Raw genomic sequence first — 12,159 nt, 5'->3', positions numbered from 1 at the left:
TTACTATTTTGGACAAAATGGCAAACTAAGTTGAAGTGTTGTCAATACAGGTGTCCACCACATGGCATTCAGTAACTTACATTTAACTTTAGGTATTTCTATCAAATGAATATTTATGATTTATAAGTACCAATTATATAGAGTGTATGCATTTACAAACAATTGTACATCATAAGTTAATATAAATAATCTATATAGAAAACAGCACATCATCAATAGAAACAGTCTGTACATCATCAGTCAATAGCAACTGTTTGATTTGAAAACGGAACATAATTAGTCAACAGAAACTTTCTGTATGTACAACATCAGTCAACAGAAACTTTTTGTATGTATAACATCAGTCAAAAAAAAAATCTCATCAATTAACAGGAATTTTCTGTACCAGTATAGAAAACTGTACATCATAAGTCAATAGAAAATGTACATCATCAGTATATTATATTTAATTCTGTGTAGAAAGATGCAGATTAAAGATAGACAGAAACAATCTATCTATGAACCTCTATAGAGTGAACCATGTCAAATAAGACTTTCTATAAATAGATTTAATGAACTATTTATGCTCATCATTATGTAGAGTCCTAGATATCTCATAGATTACACATCAAACAATAGCATGTTGTTAAAATTCCACATCCAACTGTATATGTACACAAAACTATAACTATGATAAGGAGCTAAAGTTTGATTAAGAATTTAACTAAAAATGTCAAAATAAGTCACCTTTCCTGAGGAGCTAAATATTCATTCACCTTTTCTTATTGATGACAATTATACCTTATCATTGATATCACAAACTTTGAACTTTGTGCCCTTTAGTCTGATCTATACAATACATTTTATACTTTACAGTTGAATTCCCCTTTCTTCAATAATGACATTAAAATTTAGTTTCCTTTCAACATGTATCAATGTCAATTTAATCCTGTTTCTTATCAATTGATCTTACAGTAACAAGCCTTTAGGTCTTCAATTATAAGCATTTTATTTACAGTAGAGTGATATTCTAACTTTTTCATACCAGGTTTATGACCTCACTGCACATAAAAAAGATGTTGTTTACATTCAATTACATATATCACTAATCCTGCAAAAATTAATTAAGTCCTCACTTGTGCTCACAATGGTAGTTTAATCTTCTAAAAAAAATTATGTAAGAATTCATTACCTTTGAACATGAAAAATAGTCAAAGATACCAATCTCTCAGACCCAATTTAATTAATTTTCCAAGAAACAACTCAGATCACTTTACTCACATTCAGATATATCACTATTTCAAAATGGTTCCAATATCCCATATTATAATAACTTAAAAAAATATCATATTTATCCTTTACATACATATAAAATTAAATAATATCCAGGATATACAATTATCAATCACCAGTAGTCAAACTTGAAATAATGAAGTGATCAACCTGTCATAATGATGAAGCTATATCTTTGTATATAGACGGGTGGTAAACATATAGATGTAGAAACACAATGTGTGAATCATAAACTTACGTTGTGAAATTTAACTGATATATAGGTCAATACTAAATAGTTTTAAGAACACATTGTCATATGTGTCCATCATTTCCCGCCAAAACTTTCTTTGTTGTCTGAATAATCTAATTGTATTTCTTCCGCATCGATCACTATACTGAAGTAGTATATATATTTAGGAATAATACTGATTTCCTTGTCAAGTCAAGTCAGTAAGAATATTTTACATTCAATAAATAATTTTTAAGTGGTGAAGCAAAACTGTTCAAAAGCAGCCTCCTTTTTCCTAGACATTAAATGAGAACAAATAGTAGTTTAAGATGTAAGCACAGCTTCAATGAAGTTTAGAAAAGAAGGTCTAGAAACTGTATACTTTAATGCTTCACATTACAGACAAAATATTAATAAGATACAATAAAGACAAGGAAAAATTGGCATAGATATAGAAACAATAAATTTGTCATAGGGCATAGTTACAGTCATGTTCCTTAAGAACGGTATGATTATTCACATCTAACCATTGCTTGAACAACATTTTTGTCATTATAGACCAATAACCTCCCTTGGCAAACCATATGACACTATTAAGTTTATCAAATCAGGAATCTCATAACATTTGGTAAAAAAAGGATGCTGATTACAAATAATGTTGGCCCCCATTGAATTATGCCGAAATGTGGCAAATGTTGAAACTTGACAGAATGTTCCAAACACGTATAATTAATATGGACAAAAATTTTCGGAGCATTTTAACACTTCCTTCCATCTTCAGCAATTTTCAAAGTTTTCAGGGTTTTTTTTTTCCGGTAATGGCGAAACTGAAGGTTACATAATTCATTTGAGTAGTCATACTCGCTTTTCTGAATCATTGATTGGCATGCCATTTCAAATATGAATATTCTGTTGTAAAGATAGTAGGAGATATTCTTTTCATTTGTGTTCTGAAAACTATATAATAGCTGTTTGGAAATTGACACTATAAGACAAAAAGAACTTTGAGACTCAATTGTCAGAAAGCAAATTTGTTACTAAAATTTTGTGTCCGGTTATTTAAACATTTTCCCCGCAATAATTGGTTTGAAGGAATCTAATTGGTAGAGTAGGTAAACTCTCTACTAATTAAAATTAATGGCAAGAATACAGGATTGTGAGAGCAATGGCTAGATGATCATTATTATGTAACATAGCTTATGGAACATGAGTTACAATCAAATCTACAAATCTTCTTGACTAAGAGTTATTTCTTCCACCATCTTAAACATATTGATGCAAAAATCTATACCTGAATACAAAGCAAAATATGATGTAGAATTGTCTTCTTATAAATGTGAATTTTTACAAAATATGAGACATGAATATTAATATTACAGAAGGTATCATTCCATCTCCATATTAAGATTGAGAAGTTTTATTAAATACACATCAAATCATCAAAACATACAAATAACTGACAAGGATTGAGAAAATGATTTATGCTAAAGAAACTTTTCAAACGCAATATATTTATTAAGATAGAAATCGTCATAGCAAACAGTGTCTTAAGACCTTAGGGTCTATTCATGTCCATCAATTCTCAACTTAGTCTTGCTTAATATTTATAATTCAAAAGAAAAATATTCCATATGTTTTAACATCAACATTGACAAAGTCATTAACTTACATCTTATCCTGTGTATAGATTGCTGTCTTTATTGTAACCTTTTCTAGTGACATTTCAGGTTAAAAGTAATAAAGTTTTTAAATCCCTGTACACAATACATTGACAATGTGACCAATAAAATGTTTCAGTCTGTATGACTGTAAGATGTGATCCAGTAAGATGTCAATATTTATTTTATGAGTTGATATTCATTCAGGATATATACTGAGTCTTCTAGGACAACAGACTGACAATTTCTTCATATTGAACTTTACTTAACAAATATAAATATTCTTCAAGTAAAAAACTTAATATTTAATAGAAATATATTAAAGCATCAGGGAAAATTTAAAGGTTACATAAATGAAGGGTTGTTCTCTTTTTAATGAAGTGTATTATGGTATTATCATTTAAAAAGCATGACAGAAGCCCAAGTTAAAATGAAGCAAAAGGGGCTCTGGGTGGATCTTAGATACATGATAGAACAAAATCCCTTGCCTAAAAAATGATCAAAGCATTATGCTACTGCATTGAAGAGACAAATTCAGTTTGAACTTTGAACTCCCTTCTGACACTAATAAAAGTTAACCAGTGAATCATCTATAGCCAAGGACTCTTCAGTATCATACCACATATGAACAGAACAGGACAGATAGAAGAAACAATTATGCAGTAACTTCTGCAAGAAAGAAGAAAGTCACTGAAGCAGTGAAATTATCAGCAATCTGTTGACAATGTAGTAAGTTTAGACAACTCAAACAGAATTAAAATGGTGCTACAATTCAGTAAGATTATAAAGCATTACATTACTTTGAAACATCAACTTAAGATATTACACATTTTGTTCAAACCAAATAATTATAAGACACATGCAATGAAAAGAATTTCAGACCACCCCAGCTACCCAAACCTTTAAATATACAGTCTTTTGTCTATTGATTAAATTTTAATGAATGAAAAGAAAATTCTTAGATAAATATTGCTCATAAAATTTGAACAACATATAGAAGCGAGGAGCACATATAACAAAAACACAAGACAATATTATGGAATATAACAAACTTCTTTAATAAGGTTGGGCACATAACATTTCAACACAATATACACGTGTCGTCATCAGATGTAATGGCAAGAGAATATAACATAATAAAATATATACCAACAAGAAACAATATAGAGATTAAGAGGGACAATAGATAAAAGGGTAATGACAAGTGATTTAGAGAGACAATAGATATGTAGCAGGAGGTAATCTAAGGCAGTTATTTCAGACCAAAAACCCCCAACCCGAATATCAATCCTGTCGTGTCTCAATACACCAGGAGTTTCAGGTTCTTTCAGGTTACTGTGATCTCAATGGGAAATAATAAATGATTAAACAAAAACACATTTATTAATTTAAGAAAAGACATCACAGAACGAATTTTAAACAATACATTTACACAAACATTCAAAACCTTCCATTCAAGACCATAGTCCCTGTTTTAGATCAGTCTATCTGAACGAGTGGAACTTTATGTTCCGGATTAAAATTTGCCTGGAAACCAAACCGACCCAAGCCAACCACAACCCCAAATCAAACAGCCAGATCGTCTGAATAAGGTAAGAGCCAACTCTTTGAGCGGAGTGTTATAACTCCCACAGAACGAACATGCTTACCCTGAGCCGTCTACCGACCAACTGCCTGTAATAAGATACAATCAAGCTTTTTATAGTGTTTGCTCACGAAAATCCCGTGCAATGCTAAAGTCTCATTGGTCGAAACCACACTGGATTGATGAAATGCCATTAAGTACAAAATAATCCGGAAATTCCAACTTATCAACTCCAACGTATCAAATAACGGTACATTAAATATGCCACCTGCTACAGATAAAAGGGTATTAAAACAAGTGAGGTAACAGTGCTTAGTCATTGAGCAGGTATTGATCAAACATAAGATAATGAGATATGCCAAGGAAGACACTGGGAGAAAAAATAGGAGAATGTTGGGAAGAAACATGTAAAGAATGGAGGGGATTAGTTCAGCCATATCTTGGAAATGTACTGTCCATTGTCGCGTTTGATCTCTGGAAAGTGTCTCTGAATAGCTAGAGCTTCTCAAATTCGTCGTTGTTGCTTGTTGGGGAGGTTGGAGGCTATGATGGATTGGTCTTGCCATTGGATGTTGTGGTTTGGAAACTTTGAGGTGTTCAGATAAGGCCGATTTTCCATCTTCGTTTTTGGTGGAGGTGACATGTTCTATCATTCTAGTGGAGAGGGGTCTGCATGTTTCGCCTATGTAAATACCGTGCAACTGTATAACTAGGCGAAACATTAATAAAGATATACCAATTATTATTCCCATTGTCAGTTTATAATATTTATGATCTAATAGACTGGAATAATTAAGTTATTACTGGCAGATACCACCAATATCCCCCAGGTAATAGTTGTAATATCATCAATAACAATTTTATATTCTGGTCAAAAACAAATTTAGTCAATTATTGAACAATCTAAAAAGGGAAACTTTTTGATAGTATCAATAATGGAAAGAATCAAATAATAAATCTAATATTCACATTCATTCATCAAGTTATCAATGGAGGATCATAACACATGATGTGTCTGTATTACAGATCTGCAGCCCATGATATCCAATTGAAGTTTATATAAATATAAATAAACTTTTGTATTTTACCAGATATGTTTTGCAAATGATTCATTAGGGAATTTAGTGATATTACAAGGTATCAGTCTGAACACAATTGAGAGATAGGCCAATTATCTTCTGTGCAGTGGGAGTGTGTACTTTATAGGGCCAAGAACCCCAATTGTTTATAATTTTTCATTTTATTTCACAATCATAGCATAGTAATAATAATGTCATTCCTTAGAACAAAGATAAACATAAAATACCATACCGCATCATCGTAGCGATAATGTTTTATGTGTATGACTGAACAAAAAATTGAACGTAAGATAGCTTACACGTAATCATGAAATTATCCGCATATTCTCAAATAACGATCAACGAGGTATCATGAATAATACTAATCGGGAAGCCAGTTTCGCTTATTTACAAACACAAATTTCGGTGCCGTAACTTCGTAGGGCTAACGTTTGATGCATTCCATATCAATAATAGAATTTAGGTATGACTGAACGAAAGATGACACTGAAGTATAATTGAACGATAAATGGTATTGATGATTAAATTAATTGCTTTATCTCAAAATGAGGATTTATTAAACACCAATCACGTGAAATCATAAATACCACTACTACGGAGGCCGGTTACAAGAACTCACAGTGACAACGTGACTAGAGGATAAATATTAATTACTATAGAATTTGATAATTGGTTCTCAATCACAGCCGTGCGGAACTGGAGCACCAGATTAATGGTTAATTTTACATAGTAAATATTCCGTTCCCAGTAAAAAGCGTGCGGATATCAGGGTTTCCGGATAAACACGGCTCCACTGTATCTCCATCCTTATTAAAATGCCACAAATCACCTGCTTAAAAGAGCGAGGATATATCTTTGTCAGTCCCTAGTCTTTGACCACATAAACAAAATAAAATATACCCAGTAGAATATATCAAACACATCAAATTCAGTTCCAATTAGATGTTATAAAGACCAACTCAAATTTATACAGTACTACTAAATAGTATCAAGTGGATGGTAGACACTTTATAGTAGTCTGGGGAGAAATTTATTTTATTCTATTATCTGTTATATTATGATTTATTGGTCTTGAAAATCACACATAAATTCACTTAAACTGGACTCAGATAGAATGTTACTGAACCATAGAACAATCCTATCCTTCAGTCAAATAGACTTATAAATGAATTCATGTACAAATCAGTCTTCTTGTTTATTGCTTTAGATTGGCAACACATCTTTCAGTGTTTATCAAATACTTCCCAATGTCAAATATTAAAGAGCATCTACATCCATCCCCACAATACAATATGCTAATATCTGTGGATCTTGCAGAACGGTAACTATATATGTTATAATTCTAGGCAAGTGGGATAATGAGAATATATAATCTTAAAGAATCATTGTTTTTAAAGCTTGTAACGGTCAGCTAAAAGTGGCTTAGAATAAATAATGTCTCAGAGGCCATCACAAGAAATCCAATCATTTGCCTCAGAATCTGCAACAAGAATCAGTCATTTATCTCAAAAGCTGCAACAGAAATTATGTCATCTGTCTCCAACTGTCAGGTCATCTGCCTCAGAATCTTCAACATAAATCAGGTCATCTACTTCCGAATCTGCAACCGAAGAATCAGGTCATCCATCTGACGAAGCTATCACAAAGAATCAGATCATCTGTCTATATAATTGGGTCATTTGTCTCAAAAGCTGTCATCCTGTCTTCAATAGCACACTTGGTGCAGAAAAGTAGGACATAAAACTCCATTCATTTCATTTTCAATTCAAAAGCTGTTTCAAAGAATTAGTTCGTCCTTCTCAGTGGTTTCCACAAAGAATCAGGTCTTCTTTCAGTCTCGGACACTTCCATACAGAATCCAATCATCATTTTGAGAAAAAAAAGAATACTTTATATACAATCTGCCACAAAACATTTCTGCTACTTTTATAAAATCTGCAAAAACTGTCTAAGAAGCTGCCACAAAAAAGCAGGTCAATTGAGTAAAACAATCCTGCTGAAACATCCTTTGAAAAAAACATTACATAATTTCATACAGGAAGAGCATTGAACTGACTTAAAAGAAAGACGATAGCATTATCATCAAAAAGAAGCAAAGCAATTCATCCCAAAACCAAAATGTTAAAATACATTGATCATTTGTGACTATCAAGCTTGCACAATTGCTTTCCCTAAACTAAAAGAGTGTGGATAATCTCAAAGACTACATACAAAAATACACTTTAGTAACCATACCAACGATGGTGGGTTCGTTTTGCGGCATTGCCCAACATGCAGCATTGTGCCCAACTGCACAAAAACGACTTGTTAAACGAATTCAAAGGTTTCTGATAAAATCCGGAATGGCCATTTGTTTCACATGAAACGGAATATTTTAATCTGTTTTATGTATAATTTGGACCTGTTAAGGAAATCGAAACTATAGTTTTATGGTAAAATCTGGAATAAAATAAATACCAAGTACAATCGATCAGAACCGTAATACAAAATACATAAATCAATAAAATGAAACAAGACAAGTTCAATAAATAAAATATTGGTCACAACTTGCAAGAGTTATGTCCCTCTACATCGTGCCTATAACGTCACCCACGGGCTAGAAAAAATGGTAACTGAAATGTCATAAAGTAAAAATCTTCTGAATAGTAAATCTGCATTATCAAGCTAGAAGAAGTTTAGAATTCTCGTATTAGTTGTGCCTCATAATTCGACAGTGGCTCAACCCCAACTGGTTCCAGATAAACGTCGGCAGTTGGAGACAAAAATAGACCAACCTGCGATTGTTTAGAAAAAAATGACAGTTCAGACATCGGATGGATCCACAGGAAAATAAGTATTGCGGAATCCAAAACCGTGAGTGGTGAGGTTTATATTTTGAAAACTCAGTATTGTCACCATAATAGCGAAAAGTATGCCTCTGTAAAAAGGCACAGTACGAATCTTGAAACTATAGTTTCGATTTCCCTAACAGGTCCAAATTATAAATAAAAATAAAATCGATGCGGGACAACAGATTGAAATATTTCGTTTCATGTGAAACAAATGGCCATTCCGGATTTTATCAGAAACCTTTAGTTTCGTTTTACAAGTCGGTTTTGTGCAGTTAGGCACGATGCGGCAAGTTGGACAATGCGGCAAAACAAACCCGGATTGTACCAACGACTCAAGTGCCCCAAACAATACTAAGAGAGGTGGAGAATAATTTACACAATCCATATTTGGATTCACAGATCTGATACCAAAACAAGCCTGTATCTAACTATTTCAACTTGAACAACCAACCAATAAGTAGAAAAAATATTACTCTCATCCCATTTGAATGCATAGATCCAGAATTCTGTCAAGGTATGGAAATCTACTGGATTGAGATACTGGAGACAGTGAGACAGAGACTCAATATTTACCAAAATGCTGCCAAGCACCCTTTGTTGTCATGTTCAATACCACCAGTAATTGAGCAAGTAAGATAGGTCGATGAAGATTTTAAATGACAACCTGGCAAGTTCTTTTATAGATAGCTCCACTTTCAATTTCTAAATGAAGTATCTTTGACATCACTTAGCTAAAGTCGTAAAACTGGTTATTTTTAAAATCAATTTTCTTCTTATTTGTAAAGCAAGATATTTTTGTAGTTAATTCAGCTATTATCATCCATCCATACTATTCATGTAACATCTGTGCTTCCATTAGTTTTTTCATAAATTAATTTTTTTACGGTCAGGTCATATCAGTGTTCTTAAATCAAAATCTTTAAACCTACTATAGCTATAGGTGAGTTCACAACAACCTTCATTTTGTCTATGCCAATTATTGTCAGTGGTTCCAACGTTATATAGGCTAATTTACTATTGGACATTACAAAGAGTTGTTATTAAGAAATGTATCATGTTTGATAGAATCATTATATAAGCTTAAAATAAGCTTCTTCTTTTTTAAAGAAATCCAAATTACATTTTAACAGCTCTACCATTCTCATTTTTCAAAGCTTAGTGAGAGAAAGGACCATTGCCCATTAAGTTTCCAAATTTCTAGAAAGTTTTGCAGTAACGAGTTCTTATCCAGTCATTAAATGAAAGACTAATGATCGTGCATCTAGTCTTTTAAACTGATTATAAGCTGTTGTGAACAAGTGGGGTAATATATATAGCAAAGATCAGTGACATACATTTTAACCAATAATCATCATAAGGTTAAACCATTACCAGCTGATATAGACAGTACAAATAGTTCAGAAAGATCAATGAGATAAAATTGAAACCAATGATCAGCCTACAATCAGCTGATGAACAGTACAAATAGGAAAGAGCAATGAGATATGGTTCAACCAATGACCAACTGATAGACCATACAAATAATCTTGAAAAGACCAATAAGATTGAAACTAATGACCAGCTGAAAAAATAGTACAAATAATTCAGAAAGATCAAGGAGATATGGTTCAGCCGGTGACCAGCTGATAGACAGTTCAATGATCAGCTAATAGACAATACATATAGTTCAGAAAGATCAAGGAGATATGGTTCAGCCAGTGACCAGCTGATAGACAGTCCAATAATCAGCTAATAGACAATACATATAGTTCAGAAAGATCAAGGAGATATGGTTCAGCCAGTGACCAGCTGATAGACAGTCCAATAATCAGCTAATAGACAATACATATAGTTCAGAAAGATCAAGGAGATATGGTTCAGCCAGTGACCAGCTGATAGACAGTCCAATGATCAGCTATTAGACAATACATATAGTTCAGAAAGATCAAGGAGATTTGGTTCAGCCAATGACCAGTTGATGAACAGAAAAAACAATCTAGAAATGAGCAATGAGATAAGATTGAAACCAATGATCAGCTGATAGACAGTATAAATAGATCAGAAAGATCAATGAGATATGCTTCAGCCATTAAGCTGTAGGAAAGTACTAACAGAGGTTTAGATCACTGCGAGCTGATAGACAATATTTACGATAGTTTTCAATCTTGTAAAAATAAAATTAATATTTCTGCAAGTTCCTTTTACATACGAGTATGAAAAAAAAAATAAGACGACAAAATAGAAATGAAAATGCCAGATATAAAAGAAAAATATCTTGGAAGATGACTTTCCATTATTAGATGAATTATTTCTGACTTGGTATTCATACAAGGATTTTCTGTCTATAAGCAACGTGTCTGTATTATATCAGTCATTGATAACAAATTATATCCATCAATTTATTTTTTCTAATAATATTCATTATCTCTGTCTCCTCCATTAAATCACCACCACAATTTTAAATTCTAGTTTCAATTACTTTCAAAACAAGTTTCCAAGGTTAAGTACATTAATACAGAATATGAAGAAGAATAGTTTGCGTGATATTCTTTCTCAAGAGATCTTTTTGTCTATCAATGATACCAGCAGTATTAAGTCAGCAAGAAGAATAATAGAGGACTGTTTTCTATGAAACATTAGATGTGGACAAGAAGGTGTCACATAATTTTTAAGGGGGGGTCACAAGTTCTTCTTACCCAATGGAAAATTATGAAAATTTTATGCAACAAAAATCTTTATTCCCTTAACTGTCAATTCATTCATACTGTGAGAAATCAGAATAATTTATTACTGTCACATTATAGTAATTATCTTAACTATAATCATGGGTTACCATCATGAACATGACCTTTTTAAGCTCTTAAGAATGGGATTTCAATAAGACAGTGTCAATGTTTCTAAATAAAGAAAAGATAATTTTGCCACAAGACAAATATCAGTAATATAAATAAATTAATACAAAATTAATTGGTTGAACATATTAAAGAACCATAAAGGTCATCACAGTTTCACATAACCTTAAAAGATTTTTGAATGAATATGGAACTATAGGTAACTTGATAAGATTATGTAAACTGTGAGAAAGTGAAATAACCAGGTAAAGCTTCATTAACACAATGTTTTAAACACATTATTCATTATTATCTATCCTCTGTGATCTTGGGTGAATCTTAAAAGTAAGATTCTTTCACCTCTAGAAGCAGCGAGGTTACTCACAGAAAAAAAAATTAAACCAAATTTCTAGAGGTTTACCTTAAACTTCTAATTATGTTTTTTATTCAGGATCATAATAGTTTGGGTTCAAATTCAAACTCTTACACTGGAGACAAAATACTAATTTGGAATTTCAATGGCTATCATAAATCTCATGACAAACACTTTGGTAATTTTTCCAATGGAATGATGTGAGATTATTAATGACAGGAATGGATGTGAATTAATTAATCTAATACTAGTATAGAATGTCAATATTGTAATATGTCTACCTTCATTATAACAATTCAATTACAACTGAACAAATAAAAACAACTATTCACTATCATAA

This window comes from Lottia gigantea (genome assembly GCF_000327385.1).
Source record: "Lottia gigantea unplaced genomic scaffold LOTGIsca_55, whole genome shotgun sequence".
Taxonomy (NCBI): Eukaryota; Metazoa; Mollusca; class Gastropoda; family Lottiidae; genus Lottia; species Lottia gigantea.
Note: the sequence above shows the minus strand (reverse complement) of the source record.